This window comes from Pinus tabuliformis, chromosome Q (assembly GCF_031772625.1).
Source record: "Pinus tabuliformis cultivar Carrire ecotype Pingquan chromosome Q, CPIR1, whole genome shotgun sequence".
Lineage (NCBI taxonomy): Eukaryota > Viridiplantae > Streptophyta > Pinopsida > Pinales > Pinaceae > Pinus > Pinus tabuliformis.
Window position 1 is genome coordinate 459,152,447 of NC_142296.1, and position 19,784 is coordinate 459,172,230.

Consider the following 19,784-nt stretch of genomic DNA (forward strand, 5'->3'; position numbering starts at 1 on the left):
TTCATATTTTGCATGCACTATTAATCACTTCTTCTATCACTTAGTGTCGCCATGCATTCACTGACTTACTTGCTTTCAGTTGTCTGTCGGTGAGTCGGGCCAACCTTGGCCCGGGCTCTGCCTTCACCAAGGCTGCATTGCACAATCTTGGAAAGGAAGGCTCACCTTCCTCTCTATATTTGTGCATTCCTACCCAGCATTGGCCTCCAGGACTGTTTTTCACATTTCTGGAGGATAATCGCTGCTTGGCCCAAGAAATTGCGCAAATCTATCACTAGGCCAGTAGTCCTTCCCAGCTGGAATTGTGCATTGCACAATCCCAGCAGTCCTTCCCAGCTAGAATTGTGCATTGCACAATCCCAGTAGTCAACGGTCAGACTGGACTATGCCTTCCGCAGTTCCAGTGGTCAGTTAGTCTCCCATGAGGCCAGACTGTGCCTTGTTCAGTCTTGGCAATCGGTCTCCCGACCTCCTAGCCGAAATTGCGCAACCTTCATGATCATGTACCCAGGTATGTTGCAAGTTAGTTCTCATGTTCATTTTGGTTTTCAACTGACAGATTGCTTGCCATGAGTGTTGCCATGTCTCCAGGTATCCCAGGTGTTCATCTGCCTCTCAACAGTACAGGTACAATGGTTTCTAGGAGAGCAAAGACGAAGACACCGTTCAGAGCACACTTGGGGATGTAGTCGATCAAGTGTCCATGGAATTGTCTACCCACGAAGACATCAGGTTGTTCGTAGACAATTACATCAAGATATGACAGCAGCAGCATCACAACGAACAACATCATGAACAACAACTGAAGATAGCATACCAAATGCAACGAATGCAAGAGGAGGGTTGTTGACAACATGGAGACGAAACAAGGTTGCAAGCTCAAGCAGGTCCATTGATGATGAAAGCAACTTTGGAGACTCCAGATATGAAGTGACAACATGACATGAAGATCGCGCAACGGCAGAAGATGGAACAAAGAAGGAGTTGCATGTGTTGAAATGGAAACTCAGTAAGAACATGAAGCTGCATAGACAGACGAATGAGTTATAAATGGAATAGGAACAATAGTGGGCGCAACATGCACTCACAGATGAAACTGCGCCCGTACAAGTTAAGGATCCATCCCAATAGCCGACACGGAGCAGACATGGTGAGTAGTGTCATTGATCGCATGCAAGGGATTCAGCAAAATGCATGTCATTGAGCGCATGCATGCAATCCAACCAATTCAACACACTCACCAAGGCGAAGACAAGAAGCAAGTCCAATTGGGGCTGAACATGTACTTCGACAAGTTGATGCGCATGACCACCAGCACACACTTGAAGATAAACATGGACACTATGCATTAGTGTGTTGTTTTTTCAACCGTACCCAAGAAGACCATGCACATGTTAGTAGACGAGTTGGATGAAGGGGGCGAACCAATGCACTGGTTGCAATGGAGGCAAGAGTTCGCTTCAGCAAGATGTCACCATGAGGTGCATGCACACCATCACAGACGACCAAGCTTGGCATCAACTCACCACCTTCACCATCACAAGCATGTCAAAGAGTTGGTCTCATCGCAGCAGACCAAGTGTCAGTGATGTCTTGCAAGGCTTGCTAAAGCCATGTTGTCTCACATGAGTACATGTGCATTGTAATTTTGAGTCATGTCAAGTGTAAGTCAAGTGCCAATGGTTGGATGTAACAATCATAGAGTAGGTGAAGAGTCATGAGAGCAGTTGAACTATCACAAAGGGGAATGTCAAGGGTCACCCCACCCTTTGCTATAAATAGTCCCTCATAACTCATTGTAAAAGATTTTGGTCAGCCAAACTTCTATTAAGACTATCTTGAAGAAGGCTTGGACAGTATTATAACGTGCCTTGGCTTCTCCACTACGCGAAGATAGTACATCTCTTTGGAGGAGCAGGCGGATGTGGCTATAATGTTCCACTACTGGGGCTAGCAGGTTTACATGGATGTATTGTATGATTTTGACTTACACTTCTTTATATAATAAGAGACAACACATTTTCATGCATATGTTGTTATTGTAGTTGGACTGCTTTGGTTGCTTTAATGATATATGTTGTTTAACTTATGTACTTGTGTATGAACTAATTCACATGCAATTATATGAATCTTGTTGTTAATGTGTTGCATATGTTGTTAATGTTATCAACATCCATGTTGACTGCTTTGTTGGACATCAGACAGACCTTTCACTTGAACCTTGCTATAACAACCGTCGCACTCATCTCGGACTGATCCGTGAGTGTTGTACGCCTTATCTTACCTTATATGATGTGACTGTCACATCCGAGTGGATTTCTCCGCCAGAAGCTATGCATGTCCTTTGTGTTGTGTGTTCCTAGCTGAGTTGGCACTGATCCCTTTCAACCTGGAACTCACCTTCACCTCCTTCCCCCTTTGAAGTGTTAGAACCTTTCGTACACCTTCCTTGAATCACTGCATCAGTCACACCCTTACTACTGACAATATTATCTTACTTGCCTCTATGCGACATCGTAGTCAAGGCATTACCTTACTACCCACTGATGGGAATCCTACACCAAATGGTCTGAGGTCTGATTGGGTCTTCTTACCAGGGAGATCCCCTTGACATGTTGGTGGGTCCAACACCGTCAACATTTATGGCGCTAGAAGGAGGGCCTGATGACAAGCTATGTCCTCTCATCTAGTTTTGAACCTTTGCATATCTTTCATGGAGTCTTGCACTCTTCTTCCCCTGAGGTGTTTTTCGAATCGTGAAGATGTCTCCATCTTAGGGAAGCTTTTCGATCTCTTGTCCACTCACACGTATGATGGTGAAGGCGAAGTGGCCTGGCCTGAGCACTTACATAACTTTCTTTCCATGATTCATGTGGAAGATGAGTTTTCTTATGAACAGACCGGTTTGTTGCTTGCATACACACTTCGCAAATCTCCATTTTGTTGGGTTCTTAGCCTACCGACTGACACCGTGCACTCATTTGAGCACTTATGTGATCTTATTGAAGACATGTTCTATCATTTTCATCCAGACCATCTTGACCAGAAACTGTTACAACAACAGAGGGCTTCGCATGAATCCGTTATTGATTTTTGGCAGCGCTTCCATGACTTGCAGTTTCAAGCTCTGAGGAGCCAGATGAAATTTTCTTATCTTTGGGACCAGTTTGAATACTTCCTTAATAAATATGGCCGTCCCAAGAGAAAGTTTGAAATCAAGCCTCACTCAACATTATTCGTTGATGGAGCTGCGCAATATCATATGGAAGCGAGCACTGTCTCAACTGAGTGTCGGCCTTCCTCTTATTCAACAGCTCCACCACTGCCTAGTCATGTTGAGGATCATGCTCACACACCTGTTCATCCTTCACACCCTCCCAACATCACTTCACTCAATTTTCGCGTAGATGTGGTTGTGAGTCCTTCGAGTCCTCATATGCATTCTTTTCTATGACCTTTGTCTTCACACCTGGGTGTTCCTTTGGACGATGTTGTCTTGTGTTCATCCTTTCCAGACTCTTCACTTGTTGTGAATGAGGAACAACCCACTGATGGAGTTGGTGTTTCACAACCAACATGCATTGTCATTCTGTTACCGGGAATAGTGTCTATGCAGAGCTGCTAATCCCACTAAGGCTGGTAGCTACCTTAGAAACAAACAAAACTAAAATTACTTTCGTTTTCCTTTATGAGAGATAGATGAGAGAAGAATAAAGGAGACCAACCTCTATCTTGCGCTTGGTTCCTTACTCAATTCCTCTCTCTTCTGATAGTCCTTTGCTACTTGCTTTCTTGTGTACTCAGCTTCACAGAGTACCTGTAGAATCAAAGCAGCATAACACTATACGAGAACATAGATCTATTATCATAAACAATATAGGATCAGATGTAAATTGACCATACAAATGCATAAAACATAAATCATACAAGAGTATGGAGGAAAACTTGAACAGCTTTATTGAGAATCAAGAAAGAGCCAAGAGAATTACAACCAATTGTTCTGACCCAGCATCATCCTCTCAGCAAGAAGCCCTTCTTCACCTCATGAAAAGCTTAGATCACCCAACACTATGATATCACACCAATAAACGAGCAACACTTCCTTACAAGATACAAAATTCCAGCCTCTAGATCTCTGGGATGAGGGATCCATATATAGATGTCTGCAAGGGAGGTGAGTCAGCTTTTGATATTTGATTAGTGTCTCCCCTCTGATAGTACTTGATTCCACTTGGAGATTTATGATCTATTACTCATCCCTGGTCGAATTCAGAGAGGCAAGTGTCACAGGAGAAGTTTCTGGAAGATTCCATGCTTCTCCACCTTGCGGATTGACCCTGCCATTTGTCCCTTCTCGCCCATCTCACCCCATAGAAGGTCTTTTTGACATGCAACGCACCTATTGTGTGTATTTAGGTGGGATGCAATGCACTTTGTCTATGGAGCAGGTGAAATGGTCCAGTTTTGACCAGTTATGAGTAGCTTTTCATGGAGAACTTCTGGGAGATGCTGTAATCAGTTAACCTTGTTCTTTTAGGGGTTGGAACAACACCTTTAGGAACTTAGGAGCCCTTGGTTTATGGACATTTATGCTTGGGGTTGCAGTGCCCAAAAATGTCTATAACAGTTGCCCCCTAAAGCATGAGGTCATTAATCTTTTTGATGTCGGGTGAAATGCTTTATCATGAGGATCCGAAGTTCTTTCAAGCTGGAAGGAGACCTGTAATAAGATACAATACAACACATTATCTTCATAATATTTTCATGATCTAGCTGAGGCGGGCATTCCCATGCTCAGCTTTATAAATTCATTTTTCATGTACATGAGAGACAATCGTCTGAGTGTAGACTGATGATTCTGGTAGAGCCATCATCCCTTAGATTGGATGATTATCTGTGCAGCAAGGATGTACATTTGATGTCTTTATTTTCCTGAATATATATCGCAGCCCGGATGGATGAAACTAGATCTGGGGTCTTCAATCGCATTCGATCTTCACTCAAAATACAAGTCGATCCATGTGAGAGATGTTCCGGAGTCGAACATGGAAATACATCGCCCGATTACCAGCCAATGATGTAAGCTGTTAACAGGCACGAGAGGAATCACCGATAATGATAATGATCCTCAAGGTACTGCAGTACAATTCACATGGTGTGAATAAGGGACTTGGCGTCGAACGCCACGCAAAATCTTTCGATCGAAGGCCATTGATATAAACCTGTCGTCAGAAGTGAGAAACTTGCCATTGAGGCATGCAAGCTTCAAAGTACTGAAAGGGTTGTTCCTAGATCGACTTCTTGGATAATGAGCTGATGTCGACAAGAAGCGATCCATTAGAGGAGGGCCTTAATGAATCCCAGATCAATGACACGGAACGGAGCAAATGATTTTAATGGAGGTGAAAACGATTTGGTGATATAAGGTTCAGGGTGGCGATCATGAAAGAATGGAGCGTAAATGTATTGCAGTGGGTGAGACACAGGTTAATTCTCTGAGTGACTTCTCTTGAACATATCGGCAACACTGACATGATGGATTGGTAGCATTAACCCCAAATGTGGATGGTGTGATGGAACCATGGTGATGTGACCAGTGAATGGAACAACCCAACCCGACTTGGATGCGGAGTGAAAGTGTCATGTTCAAGAGCGACTTGCTACCAACAAAGTTTCTTCAAGTTTTCTTCCCAATTTTTCCCCAGTCATTGCTGACTAGTACCTCTTTATTTTTGTCAAGCTTGAGGAGGATAACATATGCTTGTTCTATAATTTGCCCTTCGGGCAAACCCATTGCTATGTTTTAACGAGCCTAAAGATAGTGAAACTCATTCTTGTCTGTTATGGACAAGTTTGTCGCTATTAGGTTTTAACGAGTTTAACGACAAAGATAACTCAGTCCTTTTCAATTTTAGAGAGTCTGAAAAGGGACGTAAAGGAAACTCCAAAAATCCTTTTTCGTCATCTAATCCCTTAAGTCCGAAAAAGTATAAAATAATATAGAAGGGATGAATTTTCGGTATTTTTAACGAGCCGAACAAAACAAGCGCTCGATCTTTTTGTGTAATAATCTCTCAGGTCCAAAAAGATTAAAATATAAAGGAGGGATAGCACTTCTGGTCACTTTAAGGAGCCAAAGAGGCCAATGGCTCGGCAATCTTTTCATATTTTACGAGTCAGTTGAAAAGAGCTTAAAGGAGACTCGTCTTTGAGGAACGAGTGATAAATTCCGGTAGCAGCTGATTCCAGGTAAGGTTTGGAATTTTCCAATCACGGCAGTGTTACAAGGATGGCTAACAGGATCACTCTTCGCAGTTATTCCTCAAAAGGGGTAAACAATCAAGTGGAGGTGAATGATCGGCCAATACAGAGTGGAGGTGATGATGAGAACACGACCAAGGCTTCAAAGGCTGAAGTACTACATTCACGATAGTTATTTACCGGAAATTGGTTCATTTTTTATTTTAAAATGAGCTTAAACGTTGGGGGAAACACTTGCTCATTGCTTATGTTTATTTTTTAATGAGCATGAAGTCTGCGTTAAAACTGCTCGATCGAGTTGTATAATAAGTATGTCTCATCTAAGATGCCATTTTTGTGGAGCTTGCACCTTACAAAGCTTTGCTCCGGATCCTTTCTTTATGCAAGTTAGGAAACGACTAATCCTACGAGTTTAAAGGGTTAGAGGACCTACAAATTTAAAAAATAAATAGTCACTCTTCGCTTGCACGCCAAAAGGTTTGCATGCCCCCAGGTATAGCGAAAAATTTCCAGGTTACCGAGAAAGTTTCATCCGCGTAGCGGATAAAATTCTTTCTTGGCGATGCCTATTGAAATAGGCAAAGGGGAGTGGTGTCACCCGGCATAACCTTAACGAAGGTATGTTATTCCAGTCTGTTCCCATTTTCCTGTAAGGACGGGTTCCCCAGATTAGTCATATATCCTTCGCGGAAATCAACCCTATACCCAAGGTTCTCTTGCCGAAGCAGACTAGGGTGCATGCCCCATGGGTTTCAGTCATGTCCCCTGAATCACTCACGCTCATCAGGTGGACGGACTGGGGATTGATGAGACATTCCTTGCGTGAAAAGACCATTCAGGGATGGTATATGACTATTTGCTATGCGTGAACCAGGGAATGAAAGCTGGTCTACGAGCTTGACCACTCTTCCTTCGTGTGGAAAACACATTACTCTAAAGAGTGAGGAGACAATGGCTCCCATGCAATAAATATAGTCTCGTCCAAGGAGTAGATTATAATCCAGGGGTCCTTGGACTACCATTACATTCATGTGAACGATTTCCCCCCTCAATGTAATGGACACATTGGGAAGGATCTCTAACGGTCGACTGGTTCCTTTGTCAAAGCCTGTTAGATTTCTCATTTCAGGCAAAAGCGATGGCGAACCAAGCGCTTTCCAAGCAGTTGAGGAAAGGATACTCACAGGAGCCCCTTCATCTATGATGGTACCGGCCATGACCATTCTATATATTTGAGCAATGATTCGAAATGGTACACTAGCCGGTAAACGGGGTCTGCCTAGTAGATTCCAGTCAAGGGAAACAACTAGGTTGCTTGGAGGTGGGACCGAATAGACGACCGGGTACGACTCTGACGAACTTCCTTCCTGCAGTAAAGGAACGAGTAAGTTTCCCCCATGTTCATCGGAGTTTGTGCTTACGAAAAGAATTTGGACGGTGTCATCCTTATTCTCTTCGGTGACTATATCATATGAAGATGGAACCTCTGAAGGCAAGACCGGGTCAACTGCCGCCTCGACCTTTTGACTTTCGTTTGGTATGGATTTAGATGGTTTATCTTCAATGATAGATTCTTCGGCCGACCACAAGGGCGTGTCAGCCGGATTTTCAACTAGTGACGGACTCGGCAAGAGTTTCTTATATCCAGGAGGAAGCGGTAACGGTGAAACCGAACGGTCGTCCAAAACTCTTTTAGCCTCATCTAAGAAGAGACAACGGTGGACGGCGTGATCACCTTCACACTGTTTACAAGGAAATTTACATTTTCCTTTTTGTCCAGGGGCTTCACTTTCACTAGTTGACGGTGTATTTTCAACATGATCATCAGAGGTTGACGACACCAGGTTGTGCAAACGAGGAGGCCAGTCCCTCAAGATCCGAGGGATGCAAGGACAATCTCTATGATAGTGGTCTCCTTTGCAAATGACACATGGCGATTTAGGCCTGGTCGGTGCAGTGTGTGGATTTTCGCTAGACGATACTTGGTTGCCCCTTTTCGCCTTTGGCTCCTTCTTCTTCTTCTCTTTCTTCTTCTTTTCCTTCTTCTTCTCAGGTACTTGATTTTCGGCTTTACCAACTTCATCAAGCGAAGAGGAAGGAGGAGAGGAAGAATTGGATGAAGTAGAGGGTTGGGGGGTAACTCTGGAATCGTTTAGTTGCTGACTCGATTGTTCAGGAATCGCGGTGTTCTGAACGACGGAGGTTGAGAAAAGCCATACGGGCAAACCAATTGTCAATCCTGGAAGTGACAATGTGGCCATATGGGGTGCACCAACATCTCCCTAAGAGGAGAAGGGACTAGGATTTCCTCCAAGGGGAACCCCTTGGTTGGTGGACTCCATTTTCCTCAACCTAAGACCAACGTAGGAAAGGTGATAATTATTCCGTTTAAAATAAATTTTAGACGCTTTGACACAACTTGTTTTTTCAATTTTTAAGAGTCGAGAAAAAACAAAAGATGACTCTAGTCGCCTTCGATTTTTAATGAGCCTGAAGTGACAAGTGCTCAGATGGACCTTTTCCATTAAGGAGTCTAAAAAGGAACGAAAGGGACTTCTCTAGAAATCTAGATAGAGGGATTGTCAAACAAATTGCAAAACTGCAGAATACTTTTTACGGTACGGCAGTCAATCTTTCTGAATGTTGTGTGTTAGTGTCAGTCTTTCCAGCCTTCCTACAGTGATCAAATATGCTCTTACAAAGTGATTTTGAAGTGTCAAGGTCAAATTTTGTCATTTCAGTAAGTCTTCAAGCAAAATTTGGTCACTAGCCATTAGGTCTAGGGTTTGCCCAAATGTCAGTCCATGTCATCATTCAGCTGAGCTTATCATCATTCAGAGGTTTGTCATCGTCATGACAGTGTCTAATGGGTCATTTTACACCATGTTCATGCTTCAGTTGTGCCTAGGAAAGCTCATTTCCCTCTCCTAGGGTTTTGAAAGGCAATTTCTCTTGGGCGGCTAAATAACCGGTAAAACTTGTTTCCAGATGTTCATACACCTTCCCCTATCCTTAAAGTACCTTATCAAACACTTCCCATCCCTTAGATCCGCCAAATTGCTCATTTTTCCACAAACCCTAGTTTCTAGCTACAACTTGGCAATTTTCTAGGTTTGACCTGTGTTTTGTCCTTTTCGACCCCTTCCCCTCACTCAATCTCTGAGATTCCACTTTCCCCTGCTTCCTAACATCCCTCCCCACTCCCAAAAATTTTCCCAAGAATTTAGAAGCCTGCTGTCCCCTTCATTCCGCTTCATTTCGACAAAATCCCTTGTTTCACACATCGGGACAAGTTGCACTCAAAAGCTGTTTCTGATCAATCAAAGATGAATTTTGCAAAACTGAGAGAGGTTTTTGTCCAAAACATGCCAAGGAAGAAAAACCTCTTTCATTTTTTACACAGGTGTCATGGTTTGAGAGCAATGTCAAAAATACCGGCGAGAACGAAGGTGCTCCAAGGACGGTTGGCTAAAGCACAAAAACGAAGGAAAACGCCCGATCCACTCCAAACTTTGGCCAAAGCCTCTTTGACTGAGCATAGTACTTGATTGGGGACTCCCAGCCCAAATTTCAAGAAATTTGGAGAAAATTTTGTCATTTGTGAATTTTTTGTGCAATTTACAGGTTTAGGCCATTGGAATGGTCTCACCCCGGGTGAGACCATTTTGGAGGACTGCTCGGAATTTTGAAAACTTGGCATTTTTGGAAAGGGAATGCAAAGAGAAAAATTACCAATACTTGGGAGAAGCCTGATTTTGAGTTTTGAGCCTCCAAAAGCTCAAAATACACCTAAAAAATGACTTTCTGCCCACTTTTTGAGTTGCAGAAAGTGACCTTGGGAGAAATGGTTTTTGAGGGGTCAAATCAACACCAAATTCAGAAATTCCACTTGGGATGGAAAGTAGACAGGCCAAGCTTTCCAATGAGCCATCTTGCACCTGATTTGGACCAGTGGAACCCACTCAAAAACCGCTGTAAAGGGGCGCGACCAGAACTTCCAAGGGCGCGACCAGAACTTCCAGATTTGCCAGAATTGCCATTTTCGGTCAAAAAACACTGTTTTGACTATGGTTGACCATTTTTACTTGTAGATGATGGATGAATGTAATATTTTCATGGCACTTTGATAGGCTTTATCTTTCTTTACTCTTCTAGAAGCTTCTTTGATGTAAATAGTTAATATTTAATGCATGGATAGGCTTCCTAACTTTTAGAGGCAAGTTGTTGTGCTGGCCTATTATCTAGTGACTGATTTAGAATTAGTTGTAACAGCTCCTAGGAAGCTGAGCTCGACCCCTAGAGATGGGGGAAGAGGTTTGACCTTCTATATTATGCCTTATCTTTCTCATTTTGATGGTTGGACTCTTGTGGGAGAAAGCATTATTGTGTATTGTACATCTACTTCTGCAATTTAAGGAAAGGAAGGCCAGGGTTTTGCAGACTTCATTGTGGATTCTTGTGGATCATTGTGTTGATGGTGTGTCTTCTAATTGTTACTGTAAGTTTGTTTATGTGTTACATCTCTCTTTCTTTGCTGCTAATTGAACAAGATGAAGTGATAAAGTTTGAATTCATGCATGCCATGCTCAGCTTTTAATTCTGTTCAATATCTATGTTTTCCACTGTTTAAAGAGGATTCAAAGTCCTTGTTTGCCCTCTTTAACCTCCTCTCTTTCTTCCCTGATCACTCATCCAAGCCAAACGCATCAGCACAAGTTCCTACCTTGCCCCAAAGATCCCCCTACAAAAACTGTGCTCAATCCCCGCACCCTGAAATTGCACTCCCTCTAATTGCCACCAAAAAACCAAAAATCTTTAAATCAACCCCCCTTTATCAATTTACTAGCCTAATATCTTTGATCCTAATTGGTCAGCCTAATTATATTATAAGATCTATCAAATCTGACCCGAGAGAGCCTTCTCATACCTCGTAGGGCTAGCTACGAGGTGAAATGGTTTGATGTAGCCTTGAGAGTTTGTCTATCTCAGCCTAGGTGAATTCCAAGCACTAACATAGTGGCGACCATACTGGGGAGAACAAACTTGTTTGTGTGTTGATGTGTGAGTTTCGCAAGTCTTAGACGGAGCCTGAAGTTACGCCAGAAGCCTTCGAAAACGCTCTTGTTTTACATCAGCGTTAGTAGATAAACGCTGCTTCAGTCAATCTCCGTGAGCTTGTGAATACGACCACTTCATTTGCATTTCACCCCAGTACATGTATCAAGTTCAGATCTGATTTTTGATAGTGGACAACGATCAGACACTTGAAAGGCTGAAATCATTCACTTGGCGACTCCTTTCACTGAAGAATCCAGCAACCTGTGCTTCATGGTGACTTCACTGCAGAAAGATCAGTAGCTTTGAGCTTTTCATGATGGACCTAATCGCAAGAAGATATGCTCCCTTGAGCCGAGATCACATCCCCGGTTTTCCAAATAAAATTCCGAAGGTAGATTGGTCAAGGAATTTGCCTATATTTAATGATGATGGTAAGAAGGATGCTGCTTTACATCTAGTCAGATTTCATATGCATATTCGCAAATTCAAGATCGATTTTCCTGAGGATTGCTTGATGAAGATATTCTTGGCCACTTTGGAAGGTGAAGCCCAATCATGGTATGAAAGTTTGCCGCCTGCTTGTATTTACTGTTTAAAGGATTTTCATGTCTTGTTCATTGAACGATATAAGGACTCTTATCCGTCATTGAATTTAGTTCAAGACTGTTGCCAGCATGCATATAGTTTTATTGAAAGCCTTGAGAAGTTTTATGAAGATGATAATTTCATGGATGAAGAGATCATGGAAGCATTGTATGAGAATCCATTTCAGCAACATGAAGAGAACCTAGTGGATTCCCATAGAGATGATCGTGAAAATTTGCAGCAGGACCAAGATCTTAGTACGGTGGGAAATGAAACAATTTTGCATCTTGACAGTCAACAGGAATTGCATGAAATGGATCAAAAGTATGAGGAAAATCTATCTTCTCCTTCACTTGAAATCAATGAAGACACTCACTGTGTGAACAAAAGAAAACAAAAGGTATTATCTCCTCTATCTGAAGATGAGATAGATCTACTTTTGAGAGGTCTTGTTCCGGCTCAAGTTAACGCAGATCAGCAGGTTGAAGATGGCCATATGGCTGAAATTGATGAAAGAGAAAAGCTTATTTCAGATCTGCCCACAGAAGAAGACAGCATGCAGATTGAAGAAGACAGGACAGCTACTTCGGTTCTAGATTCAGATTGTGATGACCAAGCATACCTTGTGCTGAATCCTGAAAAGGAGGGCTTTGTTGTTGAGACCATAGACAAAGTTTTTGATCCAAATGTTCTCATGCCATTAGAACAGAGCCTGCATGAGGAGGTAATTCAGTCAGTTCATGAAAGGCAAGATGAGATCTTCATTCAAGTAAGTGAAACATTTTCTTTGGATGAATTTATGATAGATGATAGAACTGTCATTTTTGCACCTCAAGAATCAGCTGAAGTTTCTTTCCTTATGATTGAAGAATGTAATGAGAATCCGGCTGTCATATCATATGAAGATCACCTACCATATTGTCTGACCACCGAAGATTATAGCATACAGGATTACCTTTCAGATTCTTCTTCATATGTCTCATGTGTTGAAATGTTATTTCAAGAGGAGATTTGCTCACCTACTTGTTCAGAATTTTTTGAAGCCCATGAGCATACTTTTACTGAAGCACATGATGAAGGAAGATCAGAGTTTGAAGCAAAGGACACCTTGATCTTTCAGCAGGAGGTGGCAGTGGCAAATCTTCATGTTTTTCACGATCCTCTAGCAAGTTTGTTGCAGCCAGCAGTGATAGTGTTTATTGCAGTGTTCAGTGATGAAGGAGATCATGGTCAGCTATGTTTTTGGATGCCCGGTTACCGGTATCTATTGTTGCTCATGAGATCTGATTGGGAGAATCAGTCAAAAAGGCATTTGATTGATTGGTTACATTGGCATTATGATATAGTTTGATGTATATTGTCTTGTAAGAAACACAGGTGGTTGTCATCATGATTTCAAATCTTGATGGACTGCTGCCCTTCAACAAGCTTTGTAAGTTCTTGTTTTAGTTAAGTCAGTCATGAGTCATTTGTGTTTGGTCTGTTGAGTGAGTTTTTTCAAGTTATTTCAGTTTGCCATTGAGTCGGTTTGAGTCAAGTTTCAGTTAAGTTTCAGTCAATTTATCATTCAATAAATGAGTCAAAGTCTTGTGTTGTTTGCCGAAATAATGACTCCATTGCCCAATGATTGTAAGGCACTGGTCTGCTCTCCCAGAGGTCTAAGGTTCTTGGCACCTCCAAGGAGCTACCATCCCCATTGGAGCCAATGTTAGTGTCAGTCTTTCCAGCCTTCCTACAGTGATCAAATATGCTCTTACAAAGTGATTTTGAAGTGTCAAGGTCAAATTTTGTCATTTCAGTAAGTCTTCAAGCAAAATTTGGTCACTAGCCATTAGGTCTAGGGTTTGCCCAAATGTCAGTCCATGTCATCATTCAGCTGAGCTTATCATCATTCAGAGGTTTGTCATCGTCATGACAGTGTCTAATGGGTCATTTTACACCATGTTCATGCTTCAGTTGTGCCTAGGAAAGCTCATTTCCCTCTCCTAGGGTTTTGAAAGGCAATTTCTCTTGGGCGGCTAAATAACCGGCAAAACTTGTTTCCAGATGTTCATACACCTTCCCCTATCCTTAAAGTACCTTATCAAACACTTCCCATCCCTTAGATCCGCCAAATTGCTCATTTTTCCACAAACCCTAGTTTCTAGCTACAACTTGGCAATTTTCTAGGTTTGACCTGTGTTTTGTCCTTTTCGACCCCTTCCCCTCACTCAATCTCTGAGATTCCACTTTCCCCTGCTTCCTAACATCCCTCCCCACTCCCAAAAATTTCCCCAAGAATTTAGAAGCCTGCTGTCCCCTTCATTCCGCTTCATTTCGACAAAATCCCTTGTTTCACACATCGGGACAAGTTGCACTCAAAAGCTGTTTCTGATCAATCAAAGATGAATTTTGCAAAACTGAGAGAGGTTTTTGTCCACAACATGCCAAGGAAGAAAAACCTCTTTCACTTTTTACACAGGTGTCATGGTTTGAGAGCAATGTCAAAAATACCGGCGAGAACGAAGGTGCTCCAAGGACGGTTGGCTAAAGCACAAAAACGAAGGAAAACGCCCGATCCACTCCAAACTTTGGCCAAAGCCTCTTTGACTGAGCATGGTACTTGATTGGGGACTCCCAGCCCAAATTTCAAGAAATTTGGAGAAAATTTTGTCATTTGTGAATTTTTTGTGCAATTTACAGGTTTAGGCCATTGGAATGGTCTCACCCCGGGTGAGACCATTTTGGAGGACTGCTCGGAATTTTGAAAACTTGGCATTTTTGGAAAGGGCATGCAAAGAGAAAAATTACCAATACGTGGGAGAAGCCTGATTTTGAGTTTTGAGCCTCCAAAAGCTCAAAATACACCTAAAAAATGACTTTCTGCCCACTTTTTGAGTTGCAGAAAGTGACCTTGGGAGAAATGGTTTTTGAGGGGTCAAATCAACACCAAATTCAGAAATTCCACTTGGGATGGAAAGTAGATAGGCCAAGCTTTCCAATGAGCCATCTTGCACCTGATTTGGACCAGTGGAACCCACTCAAAAACCGCTGTAAAGGGGCACGACCAGAACTTCCAAGGGCGCGACCAGAACTTCCAGATTTGCCAGAATTGCCATTTTCGGTCAAAAAACACTGTTTTGACTATGGTTGACCATTTTTACTTGTAGATGATGGATGAATGTAATATTTTCATGGCACTTTGATAGGCTTTATCTTTCTTTACTCTTCTAGAAGCTTCTTTGATGTAAATAGTTAATATTTAATGCATGGATAGGCTTCCTAACTTTTAGAGGCAAGTTGTTGTGCTGGCCTATTATCTAGTGACTGATTTAGAATTAGTTGTAACAGCTCCTAGGAAGCTGAGCTCGACCCCTAGAGATGGGGGAAGAGGTTTGACCTTCTATATTATGCCTTCTCTTTCTCATTTTGATGGTTGGACTCTTGTGGGAGAAAGCATTATTGTGTATTGTACATCTACTTCTGCAATTTAAGGAAAGGAAGGCCAGGGTTTTGCAGACTTCATTGTGGATTCTTGTGGATCATTGTGTTGATGGTGTGTCTTCTAATTGTTACTGTAAGTTTGTTTATGTGTTACATCTCTCTTTCTTTGCTGCTAATTGAACAAGATGAAGTGATAAAGTTTGAATTCATGCATGCCATGCTCAGCTTTTAATTCTGTTCAATATCTATGTTTTCCACTGTTTAAAGAGGATTCAAAGTCCTTGTTTTCCCTCTTTAACCTCCTCTCTTTCTTCCCTGATCACTCATCCAAGCCAAACGCATCAGCACAAGTTCCTACCTTGCCCCAAAGATCCCCCTGCAAAAACTGTGCTCAATCCCCGCACCCTGAAATTGCACTCCCTCCAATTGCCACCAAAAAACCAAAAATCTTTAAATCAACCCCCCTTTATCAATTTACTAGCCTAATATCTTTGATCCTAATTGGTCAGCCTAATTATATTATAAGATCTATCAAATCTGACCTGAGAAAGCCTTCTCATACCTCGTAGGGCTAGCTACGAGGTGAAATGGTTTGATGTAGCCTTGAGAGTTTGTCTATCTCAGCCTAGGTGAATTCCAAGCGCTAACACTGTGTTTAGTGCATTGCGATCGATAGGGCGGTAGACACGGCTTCCTATGGATAAAGGATTAAGCCTATTGTGGTCTCCCAAAATATACTCGACGGTACGTGGGAGCACAAGTCCGTACTAGCACTTATCATCTCAAAGTGGAGGAATCACCCAACCAACAGTGAAAACAACAGTTACCAGGCTTTACGACCCTGGAATACATCTCTAGCCTAGACTTCTAGATGTTGTGTGTTAAGTTCCAAAGCGTTTTTAGATTCATTAAATTTATTTTATAGTTGATCTTGCTTAAGAAATTTGCCTTTTAGGTTCACCGCGTGATGTAGATGTACAATTCCTAAAATGCAATCTAAGATGATAAACAGTCGTTTAGTCTTCTTTTTGAAAATGAAAATCCTAGCTACTAAGGAAAGAGAGATGGCGTTCTTTCAACAAAGAGCAAAGATCACACACTATATGCACTGTCCTAAATCAAACCAACAAATAGTCTAAATGCAAATGCACATGCATGTATTTGTTTTCAGCCTTCTTAATGTGTAAATGATAAAAAGAAAGCTAATGCGCAAATCTAAATTATTTTTCAAAGCGACAATTACTAACAAGTTTCTTTTCAAGACAAAATGAGGACAATGACAACACTTTGCGATTTGGAATTGAAAACTTGCTTTCGACACTAGAAAAACTACTAATTCAGATCGAATACAATAGTAACAGGGTAATCGACTATCAAGAACAATCAGATTCTCTTCTATGACTGAAAACGACACTTGCGACACTTTCAAATCAAGAAACAACAGTACAATTGCGCTACTTCTTTGTAAAGGAGAACTGAAAAATGACTCAAAAAATACATAAAAACATTTACAGTTCTTTGCACAATGGAGGCGGAATAACAGCAAGGAAAGGGGTTTCAAACAGAGGTGTACTGACTACAGGCAGCAAAACTCCTGAATAGATCTGAAAAGAGTGAACACAGAAACCAAAATTTAGGAACAAGGCCTTGTCTGATCAGCACACCTGTAACACAGTGAAACTGAAATGCAATGCACCTACTACACTCGGGAAGTGTGCTGCATTTGAAGTTCATAGAACAGACAGTGCGCTGGACCAGGGATGAGACTTTGATTGGGTTCCGGGTCACAGTTTGCAGTTCAGTTCAGGGATTTTGGCCGAGCAAGTGGTAATCAGTAAATCAATCATAGGGGTAGATCTAAGGAGGTTACTAGAGCCACCACAAGGGCAATTAGAGAGCTTGTAAATCAATTGTTTAATTCATAAACAAAACCCGGAGATTGACTGAAGCAGCGTTGATCTACTTTTCACTTGCATAGAAAATGCAGTTCGAAGGCTAGCTGGCTTGACTTCAGGCTCCATCTGTAAGTTTATAAAGTAAACAAATGTAGATGAACAAACAATCTGCTCGCTCCCCAGCAGAGTCGCCAGTATAGTGTCTATGCAGAGCTGCTAATCCCACTAAGGCTGGTAGCTACCTTAGAAACAAGCAAAACTAAAACTACTTTCGTTTTCCTTTATGAGAGATAGATGAGAGAAGAATAAAGGAGACCAACCTCTGTCTTGCGCTTGGTTCCTTGCTCGATTCCTCTCTCTTCTGATAGTCCTTTGCTACTTGCTTTCTTGTGTACTCAGCTTCACAGAGTACCTGTAGAATCAAAGCAGCATAACACTATACGAGAACATAGATCTATTATCATAAACAATATAGGATCATATGTAAGTTGACCATACAAATGCATAGAACATAAATCATACAAGAGTATGGAGGAAAACTTGAATAGCTTTATTGATAATCAAGAAAGAGCCAAGAGAACTACAACCAATTGTTCTGACCGAGCATCATCCTCTCAGCAAGAAGCCCTTCTTCACCTCATGAAAAGCTTAGATCACCCAACACTATGATATTGCACCAATAAACCAGCAGCACTTCTTTACAAGATACAAAATTCCAGCCTCTAGATCTCTGGGATGAGGGATCCATATATAGATGTCTGCAAGGGAGGTGAGTCAGCTTTTGAGATTTGATTAGTGTCTCCCCTCTGATAGTTCTTGATTCCACTTGGAGATTGATGATCTCTTACTCATCCCTGGTCGAATTCAGAGAGGCAAGTGTCACAGGAGAAGTTTTTGGAAGATTCCATGCTTCTCCACCTTGCGGATTGACCTTGCCATTTGTCCCTTCTCGCCCATCGCACCCCATAGAAGGGCTTTTTGACATGCAACACACCTACTGTGTGTATTTAGGTGGGATGCAACACACATTGTCTATGGAGCAGGTGAAATGGTCCAGTTTTGACCAGTTCTGAGTAGTTTTTCATGGAGAACTTCTGGGAGATGCTGTAATCAGTTGACCTTTTTCTTTTATGGGTTGGAACAACACCTTTAGGGACTTAGGAACCCTTGGTTTATGGAAATTTATGCTTGGGGTTGCAGTGCCCAAAAATGTCTATAACACATTCATGAAGAGTATGAGTGGGAGCTTGAGCATCAACACTCGACAAAGGATGACCCCCTTCCGTCTGAGCCCCCTCCTTTCTTTCCTAACATTGTTGGTGAACCTGCCATCCATGATTTCGCATGTGTGTCTTCATCCACGGATGCACCCATTGTTGATCTTTCGCAGGACACTCCGTATGTTAGCCTATCATCCAACAACGGATAGGACCAATCATTCATTGGAAATCCACTTGATCTTTCATCTGCTTTTTCCGAAAACATAGAGGGTGAACATCCTTCCTCCTCATCTACCTCTCTGTGTGATACATCAAACCATGAGGATGATGACGAACATCCTGAATTTTATGATCTTGGTTGTTGTGATCTCTTCACCTCATCATCCAATCACGATGTTGATTCACTCATTCTTAATCCATCTAAGCCACTAGTCTACGAAGATCCATCCGTTAACGAAGTCGAAACCCCATAGACCATCTAGGCACTACAACTTGAGCTGATGGTTATGTTAGGCCATCGTTGTCCTGTGGTTGGTTTCACTTCTGATCAGGAAATTGTTCAAACACTCTAGGCTCCTCATCGCTCATCTGTATGCACTCAAGATCAATATAATGCTCAGATTTTACTTCCTCCACTCGAACTACACGATCCCATTTCTTATGCATTGGAGAGTCTTACATTGCAAGCACTCGTGTGTGACACAAGTTATCTTTGTTTCTTTCGTTTGCTTGCACGTCACAGTCAAGAGTGTGCTTATGCTTCAAAGTTTCACGTAGTGTCACACAACACCATGATAAGTCCGTGGACTACCATCATGTACATGCACTCACTTATGTCCCGTGGGCACTTTGAATCACAAAGTGTGGTTGTCTTCATTGTTATATCTTTCTTACTTGCTAGTTCACACTAATGGGTTGCTCGCAGGCCAAGCCTTCACCAACATGGGTCTACCAATGTGTCGGTGGCTGCATTGGAAGTATCACTTCACGTGATCAGGTCCATGTACCATTAGTGTAGGAGTAGGAGTATTGTTTTCTTTTAGTTGTTTGCTTGCGTGCTTTGTTTGCTTTCTTTTTTGTTTACTTGCTTTGCTTTAATTTTTGCTTCTACTCTCGCTTTTCTTTGTTGATTGTTAGTTCATTCGACTGTTTAGTTCATAGGTTAGTTTTGCATGAAACCATGTATGACTCTTGAAGTGAGCTGGGTAAAGTACAAGAGGCCTTGTACAGCTATCACTACTTGGTTATCTATCATCTTGCCTTTGTATGATAAGCTTGTTGCTTTTAGTCCATGATATGTCAAAGGAAAATACATATTGTTCGAAGTGAACCTTGGTGTAAA